Raw genomic sequence first — 25,268 nt, forward strand, 5'->3', positions numbered from 1 at the left:
CAAATTTGTGTACAACCTAACTGAAAACGCAGACCCAGTGACTAATGTCTTGGGTGTGTCAAAATGGCAGGAAGGCAGCATTTTTAACTCATCTCTCTGTTTCGCATTTCCCTCTGTTTCTAGATTAATGTTAGTGTCCTCTTAACTCATCAATCTAAGTTCTTTCACAGACAGATGCCTATTCTATTGCAGTTAACTGGAGGGATTGCCTCTCAAATATTTATTGGAAGCCCTTTGGGTTGAGTTGATATTTTAAGAGGGAATTAAGCACTGCAGAATTATGTCTAGCTATGTACGACTATTTCTGGGAATCAGTTCAGTTCAGTTGCCCAGTCGTGTCCGACTCTTTGCGACCCCATGAATCGCAGCACGCCAGGCCTCCATGTCCATCACCAACTCCTGGAGTTCACTCAGACTCACGTCCATCGAGTCAGTGATGGCATCCAGCCATCTCATCCTCTGTCGTCCCCTTCTCCTGCCCCCAAGCCCTCCCAGCATCAAGGTCTTTTCCAATGAGTCAACTCTTTGCATGAGGTGGCCAAAGTCACATAATAGATGCAAATAGAAACAATCATGAAGCAAAAATGACATTGTTTGGATATAGCAGAATATTTCATGGCTTCCCTTTCAATTCCTTTATGATTACATTTATTAAATCTCAATTAATCAGAAAAAAATTACTGAGATTGAGAAGTGGTTCCCAAGAACTGGCTATACATAGTTACCATTATATTTTAAGATCAGGACTCTTCTTAAAGAAAATAAGAGAATTATATTCTGGCCCATTTATCAAAATATGACATATTTGACAATTAAAAAGTATAAATAAAGATAAAATTTACTTTAAAAAATCTGTGTAAGAAATGATAATTTATTAATCACTACAACATTGGCATGAATTAGAAAATAATGGCAAATTACATGAAACAAATAGTATTTAATTCATTTACAAAGATAGCTTAGAGTTCTTATAGATTTAAATATATATCTTATGATGAATCTAGCTCCCAAGGATTCAGAGCTGAGTTTGGAAAGATTGGATTTTAGCATAGAGACAATACTTCATGTTCCTTTTGCTGGCTGTATCACCTTTCTCTTCCAGAACTCTGTAGAATATCCTTTTAGGAAAGCCCTTTCAGACTCTTCTTTCTTTGTCACCCCTTCCCTGAATTTCACTGTTTCCACCACTCCTTGCCACCACATGCCAGACAGTGATCAATTCTGTCCATTCAGTTCAGTTCAGTTCAGTCGCTCAGTCGTGACCGACTCTTTGCAACCCCATGAATCGCAGCACGCCAGGCCTCCCTGTCCATCACCAACTCCCAGAGTTCACTCAAAATCACGTCCATCGAGTCAGTGATGCCATCCAGCCATCTCATTCTCTGTCGTCCCCTTCTCCTCCTGCCCTCAATCCCTCTCAGCATCAAAGTCTTTTCCAATGAGTCAACTCTTCGCAAGAGGTGGCCAAAGTACTGGAGAGTCAGCTTTAGCATCATTCCTTCCAAAGAAATTCCAGGGTTGATCTCCTTCAAAATGGACTGGTTGGATCTCCTTGCAGTCCAAGGAACTCTCAAGAGTCTTCTCCAACACCACACTTCAAAAGCATCAATTCTTTGGTGCTCAGCCTTCTTCACAGTCCAACTCTCACATCCATACATGACCACTGGAAAAACCATAGCCTTGACTAGATGGACCTTAGTCGGCAAAGTAATGTCTCTGCTTTTGAATATGCTCTCTAGGTTGGTCATAACTTTTCTTCCAAGGAGTAAGCGTCTTTTAATTTCATGGCTGCACTCACCATCTGCGGTGATTTTGGAGCCCCAAAAAATAAAGTCTGACACTGTTTCCACATCTATTTCCCATAAGGTGATGGGATCGGATGCCATGATCTTCGTTTTCTGAATGTTGAGCTTTAAGCCAACTTTTTCACTCTCCTCTTTCACTTTCATCAAAAGGCTTTTTAGTTCCTCTTCACTTTCTGCTATAAGGGTGGTGTCATCTGCATATCTGAGGTTATTGATATTTCTTCCAGCAATCTTGATTCCAGCTTGTGTTTCTTCCAGTCCAGTGTTTCTCATGATGTACTCTGCAAGAAGTTAAATAAGCAGGGTGACAATAAACAGCCTTGATGTATTCCTTTTCCTATTTGGAACCAGTCTGTTGTCCCATGTCCAGTTCTAACTGTTGCTTCCTGACCTGCATACAGATTTCTCAAGAGGCAGGTCAGGTGGTCTGCTATTCCCATCTCTTTCATAATTTTCCACAGTTTATTGTGATCCACATGGTCAAAGGCTTTGGCATAGTCTATAAAGCAGAAATAGATGTTTCTCTGGAACTCTCTTGCTTTTTCGAAGATCCAGTGTATGTTGGCAATTTGATCTCTGGTTCCTCTGCCTTTTCTAAAACCAGCTTGAACATCTGGAAGTTCATGGTTCACGTATTGCTGAAGCCTGGCTTGGAGAATTTTGAGCATTACTTTACTAGCATGTGAGATGAGTGCAATTGTGTGGTAGTTTGAGCATTCTTTGGCATTGCCTTTCTTTGGGATTGGAATGAAAACTGACCTTTTCCAGTCCTGTGGCCACTGCTGAGTTTTCCAAATTTGCTGGCGTATTGAATGCAGCACTTTCACAGCATCATCTTACAGGATTTGAAACAGCTCAACTGGATTTCCATCACCTCCACTAGCTTTGTTCGTAGTGATGCTTTCTAAGGCCCACTTGTTTTCACATTCCAGAATGTCTGGCTCTAGATGAGTGATCACACCATCATGATTATCCGGGTCGTGAAGATCCTTTTTGTACAGTTCTGTGTATTCTTGCCACCTCTTCTTAATAGCTTCTGCTTCTGTTAGGTCCATACCATTTCTGTCCTTTATTGAGCCCATCTTTGCATGAAATGTTCCCTTGATATCTCTAATTTTCTTGAAGAGATCTCTAGTCTTTCCCATTCTGTTCTTTTCCTCTATTTCTTTGCATTGATCGCTGAAGAAGGCTTTCTTATCTCTTCTTGCTCTTCTCTGGAACTCTGCATTCAGATGCTTGTATCTTTCCTTTTCTCCTTTGCTTTTTGCTTCCCTTCTTTTCACAGCTATTTGTAAGGCCTCCTCAGACAGCCATTTTGCTTTTTTGCATTTCTTTTCCTTGGGGATGGTCTTGCTCCCTGTCTCCTGTACAATGTCATGAACCTCATTCCATAGTTCATCAGGCACTCTCTCTATCAGATCTAGGCCCTCAGATCTATTTCTCACTTCCACTGTATAATCATAAGGGATTTGATTTAGGTCATACCTTAATGGTCTAGCGGTTTTCCCTGCTTTCTTCAATTTAAGTCTGAATTTGGTAATAAGGAGTTCATGATCTGTGCCACAGTCAGCTCCTGGTCTTGTTTTTGTTGACTGTATAGAGCTTCTCCATCTTTTGCTGCAGAGAATATAATCAATCTGGTACACTACCAGTGACTATATTTTGAACCAAAAAAAAAAGTTAGGGTCATATACCACACAAAATACATTCTAGCATATTGTTTTAATTATGTTTGAATTTTAGAAAAAAAATCCATAAGTTGCATTATCCTCCTATGGAAAAACCATCCAATGGGTTCTCATTCTATTTAGGCTAAATTCGAAAGCTTCCAATGACTTAGAAGGCCAACTTGATCTCCTGTGCTGTCCAGTATGGTAGCTACTAGCCGTAGATGGCTGTTGAGCACTTGGAATAAGGCTACTCCAAAACAACATGTGTTGTTTATAGAAAATCTACCACAGATTTAAATCTTGATAACAAAATCAGAATGTAAAATATGTTATTAATAATTTTTGAACTGTGGTTACAGACTGAAAGGATAATATCTTGGAATTATAGTGGAAATACAGTCTTAATATGAATTTCACCTGATTCTTTTCACTTCTTTTAAAACATAACTGCTAAGACATTTAAAATTACAAATATAACTGGAATTTTTGGCTTCCATTATATTTCTTTTGGGCAGTGGTATTCTACATTCTCTCTAACTGATTTTATCTAAACTGGTCTCCTTGTTCACTGCATTCCAGTCACGCTAGTTTCTTTGAAATCCTTGAACTTGCCAGACTCATGACTGCCTCAGGGTCTTTGTATATTTTATTTCCCTTTCCTGAAATGTTATTCCCTTAGAACTTCTCTTATTTCTTTCCACTCTTCATGTCTCAGCTCAAAAGTCGCTTCTAAGATGAGTATGTATATGCTCATGGTATATGCATATCATATACCAAATAAAGATCTGTTCATTCTTAATCTCATCTCCTTTTAAAATGTCTTTACATCATTTATTCCTAGATGAAATTTGTTTCCTAACTGATGGGCAGTCACTGTCTAGAACACATGATATACAGAAGCTGAGATGTTAATTATTGTGTCCACCATTACACGTTAACTAATTTGTAGACCAGAATAGTGTTTGTCATATATTAGATACTTGTTAAATGAAAGAATAACTAAGTTCTATGTTTAAGAGGATTCAGAAATGTAAAAAAGCAAAATGGCTCTCTGAGGAGGCCTTACAAATAGCTGTGAAAACAAGAGAAGTGAAAAGCAAAGGAGAAAAGGAAAAATATTCCCATTTGAATACAGAGTTCAAAAGAATAGCAAGGAGAGATAAGAAAGACTTCCTCAGCAATCAATGCAAAGAAATAGAGGAAAACCATAGAATGGGAAAGACTAGAAATCTCTTAAAGTTAGAGATACCAAGGGAACATTTCATGCAAAGATGGGCTCAGTAAAGGACAGATTGTATGGACCTAACAGCAGAAGATATTAAGAAGAGTTGGCAAGAATACACAGAAGAACTGTACAAAAAAGATCTTCACAACTCAGATAATCACGATGGTGTGATCACTCACCTAGAGGCAGATATCCTGGACTGTGAAGTCAAGTGGGCCTTAGGAAGCATCACTATGAACAAAGCTAGTGGAGGTGATGGAATTCCAGTTGAGCTGTTTCAAATCCTGTGAAGACGATGTTGTGAAAGTGCTGCACTCATATGCCAGCAAGTTTGGAAAACTCAGCAGTGGCCACAGGACTGGAAAAGGTCAGTTTTCATTCCAATTCCAAAGAAAGGCAATGCCAAAGAATGCTCAAACTACCACACAATTGCACTCATCTCACACTCTAGTAAAGTAATGCTCAAAATTCTCCAAGCCAGGCTTCAGCAATATGTGAACCGTGAACTTCCAGATGTTCAAGCTGGTTTTAGAAAAGGCAGAGGAACCAGAGATCAAATTGCCAACATACACTGGATCTTCGAAAAAGCAAGAGAGTTCCAGAGAAACATCTATTTCTGCTTTATAGACTATGCCAAAGCCTTTGACTATGTGGATCACAATAAACTGTGGAAAATTATGAAAGAGATGGGAATAGCAGACCACCTGACCTGCCTCTTGAGAAACCTGTGTGCAGGTCAGAAAGCAACAGTTAGAACTGGACATGGAACAAAAGACTGGTTACAGATAGGAAAAGGAGTACGTCAAGGCTGTTTATTGTCACCCTGCTTATTTAACTTCTTGCAGAGTACATCATGAGAAACACTGGACTGGAAGAAGCACAAGCTGGAATCAAGACTGCCAGGAGAAACATCAATAACCTCAGATATGCAGATGACACCACCCTTATAGCAGAAAGTGAAGAAGAACTAAACAGCCTCTTGATGAAAGTGAAAGAGGAGAGTGAAAAAGTTGGCTTAAAGCTAATCATTCAGACAGCTAAGATCATGGCATCTGGTCCCATCACTTCATGGCAAATAGATGGGGAAACAGTGGAAACAGTGGCTGACTATTTTTCTGGGCTCCAAAATCACTGCAGATGGTGATTGCAGCAATGAAATTAAAAGACACTTGCTCCTTGGAAGGAAAGTTATGACCAACCTAGACACCATATTAAAAAGCAGAAACATTACTTTGCCAACAAAGGTTCATCTAGTTGACTATGGTTTTTCCAGTGGTCATGTATGGATGTGAGAGTTGGTCTATAAAGAAAGCTGAGTGCTAAAGCATTGATGCTTTTGAACTGTGGTGTTGGAGAAGACTCTTGAGAGTCCCTTGGCCTTCAAGGAGATCCTACCAGTCCATCCTAAAGGAGATGAGTCCTGGGTGTTCATTGGAAAGACTGATGTTGAAGCTGAAGCTCCAATAGTTTGGCCACCTGATGCAAAGAGCTGACTCGTTGGAAAAGACCCTGATGTTGGGAAAGATTGAAGGCTGGAGGAGAAGGGGACGACAGAGGATGGGATGGTTGGATGGCATCACTGACTTGATGGACATGGTTTGGGGTAAACTCTGGGAGTTGGTGATGAACAAAGAGACCTGGTATGCTGCAGTTCTTGAGGTCACAAAGAGTCGGACACGACTGAGCAACTGAACTGACTGAACTGAGGGCTATTAGTTAATATACAAATAGATAGACTTGACCTAGTCTGGGTATATCATGAAATCTTCCTAAGATGTAAACATTTAGCTAAGAGTAGATAATGAATCATTATTAATCAGAGGATAAAGAGAGAGAAGAGCACTTTGGGTAGATGGAAAAGAATGAGCAAGAAACTCACTAATGTGTCAGTGATCTGATGAGAAGTAAAGGATAAGGATTGCAAGCAATGGAAATAGCCGTCTAAATAGATGGAGAGGAATTTTGTCGTAAGAAATTTGGGTAAGTCATGAAAGCAACAGGACACAGGTGTACCAAGCTTGGAAGATGAGCAGGCACCAAGGGAGGCGAGTAGAACTTATCATCATTCCACAGCAATGGTCAGGGCACCACCATTTGCACTTTTGCGTTGAAGAGCAGCTGCCAAGACTCAACTCTGCTCTTCCTGGATACTTGCTGCTCTGTGGATGTACTTTCAACTCTGCCAGACTCACAGTCAGTAAGCTATGACTTTTTTGAGGCTTGGGGTCATGACTTCCATATTCCAAGTCTTAGTATTTGAATGGCTGAGCCTACGTACTGGTTGTCTGGAATCTGAAAGTAGACTCTCTGGCTTCACTATTGGGAGCTGAGGCTCTGATTCCCATTTGTTTTGGGATTGACACCAGAAAGAAAGGGTGTTGCTTGCTGGGCTTCCAAATGACAAGTATTTACCACAGTCCACTGCCTTGGCTATCCCAATCATCTTCATTTTTTGTTTTTAACCTCTTCCACTGCATCCAAAGGTTTTTGCCTAATCTGGCACAATTTGGATTATAGGGTTTTATGGTGGCATTAGTGGTAAAGAAACTGCCTGCCAATGCAGGATACATGAGAGATGCAGTTTGATCTCTGGGTCAGGAAGATCCTCTGGGGGAGGGCACAGCAACCTACTCCAGTATTCTTTCCTGGACTATCCCCATGGACAGAGGAGCCTGGCAGAATATAGTCCATAGGATTGCAAAGAGTCAGAAATGACAGAAGCAACTTAGCAGACAGCTCAGTCTTGACCAGGACAGTTAAAAGTGCATGAGCATTTTCTTAATATGAGAGTAATATTTGTTGAGTAGTTCACAAAATTGATGGGAGCTAGACTTGGAAAATGGCAGGAACCAATGGACACAAAATCAACTAAAGATGTAGGAGTAACCTGTCTCTGATGCCAATACTAGTACCATCACTAAAAACCACTTGCTGAAGCCTCTGGACCTGGCTCCCTAGAGAAACGCAGCATCATGGCACTCTGTTTTGAAGTCAGCATCAGGCACTATAAATAATGCAGACAGTGTCAAGTCCATGAGTCACTTAGAGCAAAATAAAGTATTAAGTTTGAGTGTCTGACTTGTCAAACCTAGGAGTTGGAAAAGGGAATGTTTTATCTTCTTTTGCTCCTTTAGTCTGTTTGAGATTCCCTCAAATAGGAGGATATCTGGGTAATCCAAAATGATAAATGTCTACCATAGCATATTTTTCCTTAAATCAATATTTAAAGAGTTTTAATAAGTTTGTTATTGCCTTTCCCTTATATGTAATAGATGGGGAAATAGTCGAAACTGTCAGACTTTATTTTTTGGCCTCCAAAATCACTGCAGATGGTGATTGCAGCCATGAAATTAAAAGATGTTTACTCCTTGGAAGAAAAGTTATGACCAACCTAGATAGCATATTCAAAAGCAGAGACATTACTTTGCCGACTAAGGTCCGTCTAGTCAAGGCTGTGGTTTTTCCAGTGGTCATGTATGGATGTGAGAGTTGGACTGTGAAGAAGGCTGCATGCCGAAGAATTGATGCTTTTGAACTGTGGCATTGGAAAAGACTCTGGAGAAAACCTTGGACTGCAAGGAGATCCAACCAGTCCATTCTGAAGGAGATCAGCCTTGGGATTTCTTTGGAAGGAATGATGCTAAAGCTGAAGCTCCAGTACTTTGGCCACCTCATGTGAAGAGTTGACTCATTGGAAAAGACTCTGATGCTGCGAGGGATTGAGGGCAGGAGGAGAAGGGGACGACAGAAGATGAGATGGCTGGATGGCATCACTGACTCGATGGACGTGAGTCTGAGTGAACTCCGGGAGTTGGTGATGGACAGGGAGGCCTGGCGTGCTGTGATTCATGGGGTCGCAAAGAGTCGGACACGACTGAGCGACTGAACTGACTGACTGACTTTCTTGAAAATAAAATATTCCTGAATCTATGAGTCTATGAATTGAATGTAATTTTTTATATTTAAAGTGTTTTCACTGACATTCACCTAGTTATTTTCTCAATAGTAAATATGTTCTAAAGCAAACATTCAAACTGTTTATATGAAAAGATTTCTTTCAATATTTTGAGACAAAATTCTTTTAGAATGTGCCATGATCACTTCCTTCCTAAAATTAGGTTAGGGATTTTAAGTTCAACTGCACTTTTCTAAATAATTACTAATAAATGATTTTAAAGCTTAATAAATTGCATCAATGATAATTTATTTTACATGAGAGTAGATGGCTTATTAAATTTTTGTATGGCATATAGATGTTCAAATATAACAGAGGATTGTACTTTAGCTCACAGTTTTGAAAAATTAAACAAAAACAATAATGATGTCATGTTTTTTTAAAGAACTCATGTACACCCATGGTGGATTCATGTCAATGTATGGCAAAACCAATACAGTATTGTAAAGTAAAAAAAAATAAAAAATAAAAAATAAATAAAAAAATAAAAATAAAAAAAATAAAAACATCTTTTACAATATCTGATTTTTCACTTCTTATCAAAAAGAGTGGTGAATAAGTATACTGTAACTGATTGTTTTCTTAGTTTATTTATTTTTTAATCGAAGGATAATTGCTTACAGAATTTTGTTGGTTTCTGCCAAGCATCAACATGAATCATCCACAGGTATACACAGGATATGTATAGTGATATGATTGTGAAACAAGAAAGGGCCTTGGACTGTGAACATATTCAAAAGATATATCATAACTGCTGACTTTTTAAGAAACTAATTTTTGTTTGGCTTTGCCTGTGTAAGAGCATACAAGTGAAATTAATAACAGGGCTTTCCTGGCAAGACCCAACCTGGGTCATTCAGAGGCTGCGCTCCTCAGTTACAGCTTTCTTCATTTCCTGGAAATCCTCAGATCCTCCTCTGTGATACCAAAATATCTGCTTCTTGCAACACCATACCTTACCAGTGCCAATATAATCTGTTGTAATGAACTTGCATTTTTTTTTAGTGTTCTTCAGAATTCTTAATCTCACTGACTTTTTCCTGAACATTTATTTGGCTTCAAGTTAACTTACCATCTGTTTTATCTCAATGATTTCTGAGTATATTCAATGATGATGTGCTGAGTTGTTCTATTTCATTTTTGATCACGCTTTAGAAGACAGATCACTCAACTGTTTTAGACCTCAGTTTCCTTATAAATAAAAGGATGATTTTGGTTGTATCCTCCCTAAGGTCTTTTCCAGAGCTAATGTGGAATGCCTGTATGTCTGTCAGAGCAGTATGGAAGAATGGAAAGAATTCAGGCTTTGCATCAAAGAAAGCGGAATGCAAATCTTGGAGCTCTGTGACTGACTTTGCTGTTTACTGTTTTCAGATGTGTAATTTTTTTTTTTCATTGATTTTTCTTTTTGTTTCTCTGATTGAATGCATTCCACTGCCCTGTCTTCGAGTCTGCAGCTCCTTTTTCTGCTTAATCTCATCTGCTGTTGAATGCCTCTTTGGAATTTTTCAGTTCTTTTCTTCAGTTCTATGTTTTCTGCTTGGTATTTTCTTACATTTTCTATGTCTTTGTTGAAATGCTCACTTTGTTTATGCATTGTTCTCCTGACTTTAGTGAGCATTCTCTTGATTTTGAGCTCCTTATTAGGTAAGTTATTAATTTCTATTTCATTAAGGTCTATTTCTGGGGTTTTATCTTATTCTTTTGTTTGGAACATATTCCTATGTTTCTTCATTTTCTTTTATTCTCTTTTGTTGGTTTCTGTGCCTTTGATGGAACAGCCACCCCTCCCAGTTTTGGTGGAGAGGTCTTGTATAGAAGATGAACTTTATCTTTCAACCTGACCTTAGTTTTCTCTCGTCTCTCACACCTTTGTGATTGTCCAAACCACCTTCTTTGTTCCTGGTGGCTCCCAGTACTTGAAGGTATGCCAAGACTGTCATTATCCCAAGGGGAAAGATTTCAGTCAACACCTAGATGAAGGATGATTGGAAACTGGACCTTTAGGCAACTGCTTTAAAAGCATAGCTAGTTAGATATTTTTAAAGGAAGATCTGGGGTTGGGGAGTTTCTGTTTTCACCCTCTGTGCTGAGCCCTGGGGGAGATAGCTAGTTAGGAACTTATTCTTTGTTTGCTGCAGTCTTGTGGGACTTGGAAACACCAGTCCCATTGGCCACCAGGGTCATGTAATCAAAGGTGTATCTTCTGGGTGGCAGGAGCAAAAGTTGGGGCACCAGACCTGTGCACAAACTCCTTTAGAGAGAAACCAGTGACATGGGATGGGGCAGACAGATCACAGAGATGGCTCCCCAGACAGAGCCTCCCCAGGCTCTGGTCTCCAAGAAGGATGGCAATCAGCTCTTAGATATGTGCTCTAGAAACCTCATCTTCAGGCAGCAGCTTTTAACATAAATGAACAGACTATTTTCAGGGAAAGATTGGGAGGTGGGCATTTTTTTTCCTGTTCCCCCTGTGCTGAGCCTCAGGGTGATAGCCACAATAAATCCTCTACAGTCTGTTAAGAACTGTTTGTTTTCTGTCATCTTCTGGGTCTTATGGATGCAAGCCCGGCTGGCTATCAGAGCTAGGTGTTTTGGGCTTCAGTCCTTGAGGTGGAAGTCTTAAAAATTGGGATGCTAGATGTTGGGTCCAAATCCTTCACTCCTCAGGGAGAAACTGGGAACTGTGGGTTCCTTCTCAATTGTACGTTGCTGTGCCAGGAGTGGGGTTTATGGCAAGCCTGTGTCTCAGCTTTTCCTACCCATTTCCATGTGGGTTTTTTCTTGTTCACCCAATGTGCAGGAGTCATCAGAGGGAATTCTTTCAGAGAGGAGTCTTTCATGTGTAGCTGTAGATTTGGTGTGTCTGTGGGAGGAGGTGTGTTTAGCATCCTCTGAGGTTGCCATGTTGGACCAGAACTCTCCAAGCTTGTATTTTTTTATGGGTAAAAAGGGGATAGAGATGTTTTTGTGTTTGGCTACATGTAACAGGACAAACAACGGCTTTATTTTTCTCATTTATTGAGGTGTCTGGAAATAGGCAGTCTAGAGTTAGTGCCTCTGCTCTTTCATGTAATTATTATCCTAGGCTGTTTCTATGTGTCTGCTCTGCCATCCTCAGTGTGTGGTTTTCATCTTTATGACTGCACCACCAAGTGCAGCATCCACATTCTAAGCAAGAAGAGGGGAAGGGTGGAACCCAAAAGGGGCATTTCAGGTGAACTTCTATGGGGAAAACAAATCTCACAACCCAAGAGTCTTCTACTTCTGCTTCACTGGCCAGAAGTGTGATACATGCTATCCCCAGCTATGAGGGAATCTAGGACATGATAGCTTTTCTGAACATATTGACATCCCGGATAAAATATGAGTTTGGCTAGTCAGAAACAAGGTGGGAATAGATAATGTGTAGGCAACATTGATGCCTGCAACCAGAAAAACTTAACGTCCTTTGGTTGTGAAGTTATATGAAACAACACATGTGAAATACAGAATACATATTGTGTGAGATACAGAATACATATTGGGCACTCAAAGAATGGCCACTCCAATTTTATGGTTTTTACTATTTTGTGCTGAAGTGACTGCAGTGATCATGAAAATGGTGTTTGTGTGATTTAATTATTTTTACTTTGAAAATCTATATGTCTAAAAATTGTAAGAAATGTCTGTTTCTCAACTATTTTGCATCAGTTCTGTTTTGTTAGCCAATGTGGTTAAAGAATCAGGTACCTACCTCATTTTCATTGAATCTGTTAGATATTAAAAATACTAAATAGACATTTCTCCAAAGAAGACATACAGATGGCTAACAAACACATGAAAAGATGCTCAACATCACTCATTATCAGAGAAATGCAAATTGAAACCACAATGAGGTACCATTTCACGCCAGTCAGAATGGCTGTGATCCAAAAGTCTACAAGCAATAAATGCTGGAGAGGGTGTGGAGAAAAGGGAACCCTCTTACACTGTTGGTGGGAATGCAAACTAGTACAGCCACTGTGGAGAACAGTGTGAAGATTCCTTAAAAAACTGGAAATAGAACTGCCTTATGACCCAGCAATCCCACTGCTGGGCATACACACCGAGGAAACCAGAATTGAAAGAGACACGTGTACCCCAATTTTCATCGCAGCACTGTTTACAATAGCCAGGACATGGAAGCAACCTAGATGTCCATCAGCAGATGAATGGATAAGAAAGCTGTGGTACATATACACAATGGAGTATTACTCAGCCATTAAAAAGAATACATTGGAATCAGTTCTAATGAGGTGGATGAAACTAGAGCCTATTATACAGAGTGAAATAAGCCAGAAAGAAAAACACCAGTACAGTCTACTAACACATATATATGGAATTTAGAAAGATGGTAATAACAACCCTGTATGCGAGACAGCAAAATAGACACAGATGTATAGAAAAGTCTTTTGGACTCTGTGGGAGAGGGAGAGGGTGGGATGATTTGGGAGAATGGCATTGAAACATGTATAATATTATATAAGAAACGAATTGCCAGTCTAGGTTCGATGCAGGATACAGGATGCTTGGGGCTGGTGCACTGGGATGACCCAGAGCGATGGTATGGGGAGGGAGGTGGAAGAGGGTTTCAGGATTGGGAACGCATGTACACCCGTGGCAGATTCATGTTGATGTATGGCAAAACCTATACAGTATTGTAAAGTAAAATAAAAAAATAAATAAATAAAAATAAAAAAAGTAAAAAGAAGCAAACAGATTACAAAAATATATATTATTTGCAAATGTGAAAAATTTAAATGAACAATACAATCAAATTAACTTGGGGATGCTTGGGGTTGGCTCACTGGGATGACCCAGAGGGATGGTACAGGGAAGGGGGGAGTTCAGGATGGGGAACATGTGTATATCTGTGGCAGATTCATGTTGATGTATGGCAAAACTAATACAATATTGTAAAGTAATTAACCTCCAATTAAAATAAATAAATTTATATTAAAAAAATTAACTTGGGGAAATGTTTAATACTTTGGGGAATCTTAATATGGGAGAAAATCCTGTCAGTTAGAATGAGTGACCCCTTGTGTAGTGCAGTTTTGGAGGAAATCGGAGAACATATTTTCTTTGGAAGTGCCTCCTTACCAAAAATGATTTCCCCTAGTCCTTTTGTTAGTCTGCCCCATATCTGATATGCCCTTGGTTCAAATGATTATGAGAATATATTTCCACAAGGGTCCTTTGAAAATGTGTTATCTGGAAGGATATATAAAAGAGCCAGACAAGACTGAACACACACACACACACACACACACACACACACACACACACATGTAAAAAATGTTAGCAATTGTAGCTGATGCTGAAAACTCAGCCTCTGTGCACCAGTGCGGAATCAAATTTCAGAGACAGAGTTTTGGGTGAAGTAGAGAAGAATTGCTTCATTGCTTTGTCAGGCAAAGTGGGACACAGCAGTCTCTTGCCCTGGAAAACTACGTGTCCCAACCTGAGAAGATGTGATGAATGAAGAGTTTCATAACAGTAATTCAAGGGTGGGGTTGCTGACAAGATTAGAGTGTTTGCAGAGGCCTTTAATATGGCCTCAAGTAATCTCTTGATGAGCTTCTCTAGTTCCATTAATCATGGCCTTCTCTGGTATGAAGAGTGCTGACATCTTCCATCTGCTGGGTTTTAGCTCTATGAAGATCTAAAAATATTGTTATGTGTACCCCTTGAGGTAAAACCTGGACCCTGCCCCACGGCTGCATTATTACTTCTTGGCTGTTCCTCCCTTGTCTTTCCAATCCCTCTCTTCCCTGATTAGCAACTGTTTGAACCTTCCCTTTGGAGCTCAAGGAAAGTCATGGAGGCTGAACAGAAAGGCTCCTAGGCACAGGGTCCTCCTCAGTTCCATAGTGAATAGATTGCTGTGAACTGAGTAGACACAAAGTCTATTTTGTTTGGTTGGAGAAAGGAAGATTTGGAACTTAGAAGGAGGTCAGCAGTACAAGACAATTAGGGGGAGACAAAAGAGGGCAGATAAGAATTAGAAAGGTCAAACGCCTAGAAGGCATTAGCCTATCTCTTCTTTCAGTGCATTCAGGTGCAGTACTAACACTGGAGCACTTTGTTGTCATCACCTAGGCTTGGTTCACGGAGGAGGAAGAATGATTGACTTAAATCCAACTCAAGGACTCTGATATTTGACAGGAACTATGAATCATTGCTCCATGAAATACTTTGAGGACCATTCCAGATATGACTAGCAATACCACAGAACTCCTTAGAGCTTTATCCATGCCCTCCCCAGTCCCCCCACCACTGCCGTTACACACTGCGGAGATGGGAAGGTTGCAAGGTTCCATAAATGTCTTGGTGATCATCAGAATGATACCCTGTAGACTGCCTGAATGTTCACATTGAAGACATTTCTCCAGGTTGATTGAAAGAGAGAGGGAACTTCTTTCACCTAGACTGTTAAAAACTTGCAACCCAGAGTGTGGCATTAGCATTAATTTGCATAGTTAGAAGGATGGGAGCACTTTCTTCTATAAATCAGCTTCCTTGAAAGATTTAGGTTAGATCTCCATGTATTTTTTTTGTAGTCCTTGAAAATTCTTTCTTATGTTTATTTAGAAAACACAATGTGGTATTTATAAAATGCCTTTTTATTAAAAATATGACAGATTTAATTCTTATTATAGCCCAATGACTTAAATTTTATCATGATCACCACTTAACAGTGGAGGGAACAGGAACAGAAAGGATGAGAAACTTGCCTAGAATCACAGAACTAGCAAGCAAGAGAATCAGCATTTAGACCAGGTAGTCTGGTTCCAGGGCCCAAGCCCTAAGCCACTGCTCTAGGCCTTGTAGAACAGACAGTCAGACTGATTCAGAATCTTGTTAGTTCTCTTATATCTTAAAATCCTCTGCCTTCTAGAATTTTAACATAAGGTATATTGATAGTTCTTTACTTACAGCTCAACTTGTTTCTGCATAATAGATTCATAGCCATGATATCAAATTGACCAGGTGATAGATTTTATTTAAGCAGCAGTATTTTCACTTCATTTTCCAAAGGCAAATAAAGACATAGAGTCTCTGTTTCTAGAAACACAAGGATATACCCCAGAATTATATCATCTCTTCAACAGAAGATGAGATGGTTGGATAGCATCACTGACAGTGAACATGAGTCTGAGCAAACTCTGGGAAATAATGAAGGGCAGGGAGGCCTGGCACGCTGTGGTCCACGGGTACAAAGAGTCAGCCATGACTTAGCAACTAAACAACAACAGCAACTCTTATAACTTTCATGAAAATGATTACCACCCCAAAGCTTAAATGTTTGGATACAAAACTAAAAATTGAAGAAAAACTTGGAATGGCAGGCAGTAAATTACTTCCTATAGTTAGTGTGTCAATGGTTTTTTCCCATGATAAGTTTTATTGTGCAGAAAAACATTTAAAAAAAACCTTCCTAATATCAGAGGACACGTCACTTTTTATGTTCAGTGAATTGACTGTTTCTATAACCTCTAAAGTATTACTCGTAGGGCAGCTAGAGGGACCCAAGAGAGCTGAATGAGTCAAGAATGAGAATAAAAAAATAGAAACTTTTTCAAGTTCTATACCTATATATGTATACATATATGTGTGCTCTCAGTTGCTCAGTCATGTCTGACTCCTTGAAAAGCTATGAACTGTAGCCCACCAGGCTCCTCTGTCCATGAGATTCTGCAGGCAAGAATACTAGCGTAGGTTGCCGTTTCCTTTTCCAGGGGATCTTCCCAGCCAGGAGTTAAACTTGCATCTCCTGCGTCTCTTGCATTGGCAGGTAGATTCTTTTACCACTGAGCCACCGATATACATAACTTGAAAAAGTTTCTATTTTATATGTATTTCTCTATATATCTTTATTTATCTATCTATCTCCTTTAGACAAAGAGAATCATAGTTTGATTTTTGGGGTACCTCTGTAAAAAAAAGATAATGATCTTTTATTCTACATGAAGATGAACCATCATTTGCATTTAGAGGGGCAGAGGTGTTGGATCTTAATAGCTGCCAAGACTGCTGCCTGCAATTTTTTCCATTGTACATTTAGTGACTCATGTTGTAGCTTGAAATTGGCCATGGTGAGTGTATTCATACCACAGAAGTAAGGAAACAGTGGAAATTTCTTTTGCCCCAGAGTAATTGTCAGTATTTATGAGCACACCACTGGGTGCTGGAATACATAATGAATGCCCAGCAGTTAAAAATTTCCCTCTGATAATTTTAAGCAAAACAAACAGAAAACTGAGATAAATGCATCCTCTTTGATAGCTTTATTTTTCATGCTTTTTTTTTTTTTTTTTTTGGTGATTCAAAGCCTAGCTCAGGAGGAAGACTGTCCTAAGAACACAAAATTCACAGGTGAACCTTGTAACCAGCCCTCCCCAAAAGCAATCCCTATCAGCCTTGGAAAGCTTTGTCAGGAACAGAGCATTCATTGGGTTTTCATTTCCATTTTCTACCAGACATTTGCAGAGAAAAATGACTTCCTCCCAAGTATCCATTAGCCCCCAGCACTGATGCTAATGAGCAAACTGAAAGCAAGCTGGTGCGCAAATGGATGTGAGTCACTTGTCCACTTAGCCTGCTTGGCCTCGTGCGTCACCACTGACACTTGTTCCTTCCTGGCCTGAGCAAAAGTCACGGTTGGCAGTTCTCCACTACTGGGAGACAGCTGATCTGAAGGTGCTCCTTTAAAAGGACGCACTGATTTGTTCTCCTGCAATCATTCTCGCACCTACCTCCTCCTATTGAGGTTTGATCATCCAGATTGAAATGCTCTTCAATGAATAAGATTAAACTAAGAGCACAGACCCTTTTAAAGATATTGCTTGATTGACAACAGAAAGCCAAACAAATAGAATTGGGAGCAAGCCTGCTTTTTTGGTACAAATATAATGAAACATGCCTTGGAGAGCCTGGTAAGTCAGGAACCACTGAACAGCTGACAGTAGGGCATCAGTACATGCTGCCCCATGGGAGCCTTGCTCTGTGGGATTTTGTATATTAGTTTATTTTTGTTTGCTCCATTTCTAATCACAGATGCTGCAAATGGCAGAAAGCAAGGAGATATTTGTGGCTCTGGGGCTTTCCTAGGAAAGCTCCACAGCATTAAATAGTCAACAAGCAGCAGACGGTACAAATGTTTCTGATTAGCCTGCAGGAAGGCAGTGAAATATTTTGTGTACATGGGCTATTAATGGAAACAAATGGTGGTTTCAAGTTTGTGTTCCTGAACAAATGATGCTGAAGCCATGAGGGATGGCTAAGTCTTCAATGAGGGACACTTTTATTCTGGAGAATGGTATTTATCAACCAGGAGGAGGTGAGCATCATAAGGAAAACCTTTGCTTCTATGGGAGTTCTTGCAATGCTGGAGTCTAATTTATGTATTTATATTCTACTTGGTTCCCCAAGTTATTTAAGCCAATTTTTGAAATAAGACGTGGCACAACTAAGTGAGCCAGCTGAGTAAAAGAGAAAGATGGAAAAATAATGAATATGGAAAGAAGCTAGTTTGCACTTTGCATAGTAGAGATTGCCCTAATGTGCACAGAAGGGGGGCCATGGCATTGGCTTTGAGCTTTTAGGACTTCAGTGTAGGAGGACAACATGAGGAGTTATTCCTTCAGTGTCTGTAGGATGAAAACAAGCCCATTGCTTAGGCAAAGCACTATTGTTCTATAGTGTGTAGTAAGAAAAATTTGACTGAAAGGTTAATAAACATTTACAAGTTTGGAGGGACACTGACTAATAAATATTTGAGTCTGATGGGCATCACCTCTAGTTAATTTCTTGAAGGACATACTTTGAAAATGTAGCGACTAACGTGGTAGTCCAAAAAGGGCCAAAAGTTATTCTTAAAAATGCCTACCAAAGAAGCCCACTCCCAAATGGGAGTAAATCTAAATGAATCTTATTTTAAAGAAGTTTACTTTAAGGTATAGTTGCTGCATGTATGATATTATTTGTTATTACAGGTGTACAATATAGTGATTCATAATGTCTAAGGTTATATTCCATTATAGTTATTATAAAATGTGGGCTCTATTCCGCATGCTGTGCAAACTGTCCTTATAGCTTATGTTAGACCTGTTAGTTTGTACCCCTTATTCCTCTATTCCTGTATTGCTCCCCCCCACCAATGGTAACCACTAATTTGTTCTCTTTATCTGTGAGTCTGCTTCTTTCTTGTTCTATGTGAATATAGTTTGCTGTATTTTGCTGTATTTTCTTATATTCCACATATAAGTGATATTAAAAACATTTAAAATATTTAGCAACATTAATGGAAAGGAAACTTAGTAACATATGACAAATGGCATATCAATCTAAATTGAGTAGTGGTAGAATGACTCAATACTGCAAAGATGGGTAGGCTTTAGAAGCAGGCCTTTTATTATTACAGTTGTAACTGTGGCAGTGGTAACTGTGGGCTCTCAGAGAACTCAAAGCATAGCAACCCTGAACCACATCTCTCTTCACTCTTATTTAACTTCTCAGTCTAAACTGAAAGGGGCTGCCTATTTGTGAGGTAGTCTCTATCTTTCAGGAAGATCCCCTGGAGGAGGGCATGGCAACTCCAGTATTCTTGCTTGGAGAATCCCCATGGACAGAGGAGCCTGGTGGGCTACAGTCCATGGGGCCACATTACTGAAGTGACTTAGCATGCATGCATTCTATCTTTACTCCTGCTAGTTTGTTCTCTTTTTCTCTTGGATGCGAGAATCATTATAGACTGAAACTCATCACGGACCCAGCTGTGGATATAAACACTGATGCTTAGTCAACCATTTATTTTTCTCTTATTTTATCCTGCATGCAACTTTTATCTTGCCACTTCAGCTCATACTTTAATACAACCTGGAAGATAGATTCAACCATACTGATAGAAACATAAAAATATGATACAATAACTCTTTTTCGTAAAGGTCAGTTTTCATTCCAGTCCCAAAGAAAGGCAATGCCAAAGAATGCTCAAACTACCACACAATTGCACTCATCTCACACTCTAGTAAAGTAATGCTCAAAATTCTCCAAGCCAGGCTTCAACAGTGTATGAACTATGAACTCCCAGATGTTCAAGCTGGATTTAAAAAAGGCAGAGGAACCAGAGATCAAATTGCCAACATCCACTGGATCATCAAAAAAGCAAGAGAATATCAGAAAAACATCTACTTCTGATTTATTGACTATGCCAAAGCCTTTGACTGTGTGGATCACAAGAAACTGTGGAAAATTCTTCAAGAGATGGGAATACCAGACCACCTGACCTAACTTGAGAAATCTGTATGCAGGTCAGGAAGCAACAGTTAGAACTGGACATGGAACAACAGACTGATTCCAAATTGGGAAAGGAGTACCTCAAAGCTGTATATTGTTACCCTGTTCATTTAACTTATATGCAGAGTACATCATGTGAAATGCCAGGCTGGAAGAAGCACAAGCTGGAGTCAAGATTGCTGGGAGAAATGTCAATAACCTCAGATATGCAGATGATGCCACCCTTATGGCAGAAAGTGAAGAAGAACTAAACAGCTTCTTGATGAAAGTGAAAGAGGAGTGTGAAAAAGCTGCCTTAAAACTCAACATTCAAAAAATGAAGATCATGACATCTGGTCCCATCACTTCATGGCAAATAGATGGGGAAACAATGGAAACAGGGAGAGACCTTATATTTGGGGGCTCTAAAATCACTGCATATGGTGACTGCAGCCATGAAAAAGAATCATGTTCCTTGGGAGAAAAGTATGACCAATCTATACAGCATATTAAAAAGCAGAGACATTACTTTGCTGACAAAGATCTGTCTAGTCAAAGCTATGGTTTTTCCAGTAGTCATGTATGGATGTGAGAGTTGGACTATAAAGAAAGCTGAGCACTGAAGAATTGATGCTTTTGAACTGCAGTGTTAGAGATAACTCTTGAGAGTCCCTTGGACTGCAAGGAGATCCAACCAGTCAATCCTAAAGGAAATCAGTCCCGAATATTCATTGGAAGGACTGTGCTGAAGCTGAAACTCCAACACTTGGCCACCTGATGCGACGAACTGACTCCTTGGAAAAGACCCTGATGCTGGGAAAGACTGAAGGCAGGAGGAGAAGGGGATGACAGAGGATGAGATGGTTGGATGGCATCACTGACTCAATGGACATGAGTTTGAGAAATCTCTGGGAGTTCGTGATGGACAGGGAAGCCTGGTGTGCTGCAGTCCATGGAGTCACAAAGAGTCAGACATGACTGAGCGACTGAACTGAACTGAACTGAACTCTTTATGTTGAGTAAGAGTGTAGGCTAGGAAAGGAGTTATTGATGATGACCAGGTTGGGGTTAAGAAGACCTTAACCTGGAGGGGATACCTTTTCTTTTTATGCAGGAGAGTTGGAAGAGTTTTCAACAACATGGATGACCTAGACAGTATTTTGCTTAGTGAAATAAATCAGTTAGAGAAAGACAGATACTGTGTGATTTCACTTATATGCAGAATCTAAAAAACTGAACAGACATAAAGCAGAAGCAGAGTTATGGAGAACAAATTCACAGTTCTATCTTTAGTTTCTTTAACCAAGGGGTGTCATCCTCTTTTTCAATATCCTAAATACCAGTCTTGTCTGTCTCTTCCACCTGTTTATTCAATATCTGTTTCCATTCTTCTTTTATTTCCTGAAAATAGTACCTATGAAGTACACTATATTATATATGTTTTTTTCTTTTTCTTTCACTTAGTAACAAATCTTGGACTTCTACGATACTATAGTGCATATATACCTGGGTCATTCTTTCAATGGCTACATATAATTACATTAATTGGATACACCAAATATTATTTAACTATTGCTTTAGTGATATAAATTTAGATTGTTTTAAAATTTTTTCTATTATAAGAGACCATAAAATGAACATCCTTGTACTGGGTCTTGCTGAACTTTGAGAATAGCTAGAGTAAAGGCTTAGAAATATAACTGTTATATAAATTTTTTGATCAAAATTTTCCTCCAAAATGTTTGATCTAAATCACATTCCAACTTGAAGTGGAAGAGTGCCTTTTCCCCAAACTTTATCAGGATTGGATATGATTAATCTTAAAAATTTTTGCCAGAGAACAAAATGTTTTCATTTTTTAAATTTGTATTTTTAAAATTAAGAATGAGGCAGATCTTTTTAATTGTTCATGAGCCTATATCTTTTTAAATATGTAAATTATATATCTGTGATGATTTTTCTTTTGGGTTGCTTATTTTTTAATAGCTTTATAAAAGTGCTTTGAAAATTAATGTGCAAATCCTTTTTTTATGCCATCTAGGTTGAAAACACAGTTTAAAACAGTTTCCTTTTGCATTTATTTTCCATTGTCTAAAATATAGACCAATCTGTGTCTAAAATATAGACCAATCTGTCAAGACGTGTGAAGCATCTGTTATTTTAGTCTGTTTTCACTCTACCATAGCTTCATAAGTGCTGGTAGAAGAATGAGTCTCCTCACTCAGCTATGAGGGACAATGTAGTGCTCACAGCAAAAGCAATGGCAAAAAGATCTACACTTTTGTGTGACTTCCCTGTGCCCCAGTTCTTGCAGGCGGCACAAAGGTGACCAGATGACACTAGCATATGGCAGGATGCAATATAGGAGGGGAATCCTGAGCTTAGGGAGACCGAACGTTTTATAACGGGCAGCAAGCAAGTCTTCTCTTTGATCTAAAGCATGATTTCTGAATCTTGTCACTCTTCACATTCTGGGCCAGAAGTTTCTTTGTTATGGAAGTTTGTCCTGTGCTTTGTAGGATATTTAGCACCATCGTTGGCCCACTAGATGTCTGTTTTATCCTCAGTTGTGACAATCAAAAATATCTTTAGACATTGCCAAATGTTTCCTGTGGACAAAGTCACTCTTGGTTGGGGACCATTGCTCTACAGGGTTATTACAATCTTCCAAGGCTGTTCACTATATCCACTTTGAAACAAAAGTTTGGAACAAAAGATAGCAGCCAGTGCTTCTTTCATAAGATGTGCAGATGTATGAGAGACTGGTGAAGAACTGTCTCAGAACATACTTCAAATATATGCATGTTACTCTCACATGGAAGGCAAAAAATTAGAATGATGTATCAATTTTTATAATTTTATAATATTTTTACAATGCACTAATTTTAAAAAATATTTAAAATTATTACTTATACAATTTAAAAAGTTACTTTTCATTTGCAGTTATTATAAAATATTGACTGTATTCCCCATGTTATACAATAATATGGCCTTAAGCCCATCCTCACCTTTAGTGGTACCCACTGTGACATACTAATTTTTATTATTACATCATAAAATAAGTATAACAATTTTTGATATTAAAAAAAATTTTTTTAATATAAATTTATTTATTTTAATTGGAGGTTTGGACATGACTGAGCGACTGAACTGAACTGAACTGAATTGGAGGTTAATTACTTTACAATATTGTATTGGTTTTGCCATACATCAACATGAATCTGCCACAGGTATACACGTGTTCCCCATCCTGAAGCCCCCTCCCTCCTCCCTCCCCATACCATCCCTCTGGGTCGTCTCAGTGCACCAGCCCCAAGCATCCAGTATCATGCATCGAACCTGGACTGGTGATTCATTTCATATATGATATTATACATGTTTCAATGCCATTCTCCCAAATCATCCCACCCTCTCCCTCTCCCTCTCCCACAGAGTCCAAAAGACTTTTCTATACATCTGTGTCTATTTTGCCGTTTCGCATACAGGGTTATCATTACCATCTTTCTAAATTCCATATATATGTGTTAGTATACTGTATTGGTGTTTTTCTTTCTGGCTTACTTCACTCTGTATAATAGGCTCTAGTTTCATCTACCTCATTAGAACTGATTCCAGTGTATTCTTTTTAATGGCTAAGTAATACTCCATTGTGTACATGTACCACAGCTTTCTTATCCATTCATCTGCTGATGGACATCTAGGTTGCTTCCATGTCCTGGCTATTATAAACAGTGCTGCGATGAACATTGGGGTACATGTGTCTCTTTCAATTCTGGTTTCCTCGGTGTGTATGCCCAGCAGTGGGATTGCTGGGTCATAAGGCAGTTCTATTTCCAGTTTTTTAAGGAATCTTCACACTGTTCTCCACAGTGGCTGTACTAGTTTGCATTCCCACCAACAGTGTAAGAGGGTTCCCTTTTGTCCACACCCTCTCCAGCATTTATTGCTTGTAGACTTTTGGATTGCAGCCATTCTGACTGGCGTGAAATGGTAACTCATTGTGGTTTTGAATCGCATTTCTCTGATACTGAGTGATGTTGAACATCTTTTCATTTGTTAGCCATCCGTATGTCTTCTTTGGATAAATGTCTATTTAGTTCTTTGGCCCATTTTTTGATTGGGTCGTTTATTTTTCTGGAATTGAGCTGCAGGAGTTGCTTGCATATTTTTGAGATTAGTTATTTGTCAGTTGCTTCATTTGCTATTATTTTCTCCCATTCTGAAGGCTGTGTTTTCACCTTGCTTATAGTTTCCTTTGTTGTGCAGAAGCTTTTAAGTTTAATTAGGTCCCATTTGTTTATTTTTGCTTTTATTTCCAATATTCTGGGAGGTGGGTCATAGAGGATTCTGCTGTGATGTATGTCGGAGAGTGTTTTGCCTCTGTTCTCCTCTAGGATTTTATAGTTTCTGGTCCTACATTTAGATCTTTAATCCATTTTGAGTTTATTTTTGTGTATGGTGTTAGAAAGTGTTCTAGTTTCAGTCTTTTACAAGTGGTTGACCAGTTTTCCCAGCACCACTTGTTAAAGAGATTGTCTTTAATCCATTGTATATTCTTGCCTTCCATTGTATATTCTTGTCTTTGATATATTTTATAAATATTTTTACATGGAGGTGAGAGTATAGGGACACATCTATTTATACTCTTTCTCACAAAACACTGTATGCTCTAAAATATAAATTAAATGGCCACTTCCATCTTCTCCACAGAATTTTCCTTTAATCAATAACCTTGTGCCAAGGGGAGCATTGCTTTGGGGAAGATCAAAGAAGGGCATCAAGTATCAACTGATACATGGATGACCAGTTTTCAGATGAAAGAGGTATACTCCCTTAATTTAAAACAATGTTTCTCCCTAGAAAATACAATGTAAATATTGTACAGATATTTTAAGAATGTTGACATGTGGAGATCAATTTATTAGGCTGCTCAGCAATGCCACTTTTTCCTGTGCTTGAGGAAGTTATAAGTAGAAGAAATTAGTTGTGTGAATAGTAGATGGATGAGGAAAGAAACAAGGTAATATTTAGGTCTTGGAGGTGTTACAGGTAAGGCCCAAAAGGTGTTGTTGAAAATCAAAGCCCCATATTTTAATCTGAGCATGTATTTCATAGTATATTTTCAGGTTTTAAGAAAATGAATACATTTAAGGTATTTCCAAGTCTTGGAACTATTGTATTTTGATTAATCAATGGTTTTAAACTTCTAAATATATTCCCAGTTTATTGTTGTGGAGTAATATGTTCTAGGTTAGGTTTTTTTTAATTTTTTCTGAAAATGTTTGTTAGGCATAGGTGTAGGAAGTGTTTAT

Source organism: Capricornis sumatraensis, chromosome 13, assembly GCF_032405125.1.
Source record: "Capricornis sumatraensis isolate serow.1 chromosome 13, serow.2, whole genome shotgun sequence".
Taxonomy (NCBI): Eukaryota; Metazoa; Chordata; class Mammalia; order Artiodactyla; family Bovidae; genus Capricornis; species Capricornis sumatraensis.